Here is a 2,132-nt window from a genome sequence, read left to right on the forward strand (position 1 = left end):
GAGTTTGAGCAAGATTTAAAAATTATTATTTATATTAAAACATTATTTGAATCTAATTTAATAATTTTTATTCTATTGCATAATTAATACTTTTAATTTATTATAAATCTTTGTAGCGTTGTAGCCAATTAACTTTTTTAAAAATACTACTCATCATATTCATTTTTTAAATTAATGTAGTCATATTTTATATGTGATATGAAAGATTTGGGTGGTCTAAATGTAAAAAAAGTAGTGTTTAGGTGTTATACATGTAAATGCGTGGGAATTGGGTGGTATGCATGTAAATGCCCCAAAATTTTAATAGGTCTTTTCTCATGATGTTTAACTCTATCTTATGTGTAGAATAAATACGACCAAAATACTACTTTTATACAATGCTTTTGACCAACAATAAAATTAAATTTTAAATATATTTTATTTTGACACGTGTGTTTTTTTTTTTTTTTTTTTTTTTATTTTCATATCTAACGTGTAAGCTTTATTTATATTTTTATATGACCCAATTCAATTCATTCATATCAAATAAAACGTATCCCCACTTTTAAGAAGAGAAATAGCACACCTTCTCATGCATCGGTATGGGAGCATATGTCAAGTACAAATTAATCATTTGGCATGAATTTTGAGGAATTTTTTGAGCAATTTTTTATAACGAGACAATTTTTTGAGCAAGAGATGTTTAGAGCTTGATTAAAAATAATTCAAAGTTTTGATTTCAACATTTATATTCAAATTGATCGGCTCAATGAGATGGGCCCAATGATAACAAAATTATCCAATCTGAGTCAAATGATCAAGCATAGATAAAGTCATTAAATAAATTTTGAAATCATTCAATACACAATTGGAAGGTCAAATGGATTTCAAATCTGACAAATTTATAGTCAAATCGAGCGTGACGAATCCAATGAGTCAAAGATCACACAATTCTTTCATCATTAAGGAACTCAAATATTCACCGAATGTCGTCCGCTTAAGGGAATCTCTCTGAGTCATCCGATGGAGTGGTCTGAATTCCTTCATTATTTGCAGAGAGGCCTCTCATATACTCTATAAATAAAGCTTTACCCCCTCTTGAGAGGATGAGAGACATTGAGCCAAAAGAAGGCCGAAGTTTAGAGGAGGGGCTAAAGTTCAGCATTGCTTCTGTATTATAGATTCAAAGAATTTCTCACTTCTACAACTGCCAACCACTGTAAACCATCGTATATCAACCCGTTAACCACGATCAGCAACAACTTAGTCCTTGCAACAAAGTTTCTTATGTAGCCACATCGTGCATTACAAAATCCTAGCGTACATTGTGAAACAAAAAAGTGTGTCGTTGAGCAATGTGTCATCCAATACAATGTGCAGCAAAAACCTAAAAAACGGTGTAACTATGCATGCAATGAATATGATGGTGTAATAATGCATCCCACATATGCTGCAACAATATCTCTGAAATGGGGTGTTCAATACACCCGAAGACTGTGAAAATGAATTGGCTACTAAAGTTCTCTCCTTACAGCCCACCACTATGACCTACATGATCAATTATGACTTACGTAATCCACAACTCATGTAGCTTTCGACTCCAGTCTCTTTGGCATACAGACATCAACACAGCTCACCATTACGGCCTACGTGGTCCACACCTCGTGTAACTCCTAACTCTTGTTTCCTATAAATATCATCATAGTTCACCACTACAATCTATGTGGCCAACTATGAACTATGTGGTGCACAGTTCCTCGCTCCTGGCTTCAATCTTTTTGGCCTCCAGTTGTCATCATAGCTCATCACTATGATACACATGACTAACTATGACCTATGTGGTCTGCAGCTCTTAACTCTGGCCTAGGTGGCCTATGAACATCATCACAACTCACTACTATAGTTTACATGGTTCATAGCTTGTGCAACTCCTGATTCTAACCTCTTGGGCCTATGGGCATCATCGCAGCTCACCGATACGCCATTCATGCCCAACTACACCCAATGTGGTCCACAGCTCATGTAACTCCTAGCTCATACCTCTACAGCCTACGAACGTCATTACAGGTCACCCTATGACATACGTTATCAACTACAGACTACGTGGTCCACAACTCGTGCAACTCTCAAATTTGGTATTTGCAACCTATAGA

This window comes from Phalaenopsis equestris, unplaced genomic scaffold (genome assembly GCF_001263595.1).
Source record: "Phalaenopsis equestris unplaced genomic scaffold, ASM126359v1 Scaffold200212, whole genome shotgun sequence".
NCBI classification, from domain to species: Eukaryota; Viridiplantae; Streptophyta; class Magnoliopsida; order Asparagales; family Orchidaceae; genus Phalaenopsis; species Phalaenopsis equestris.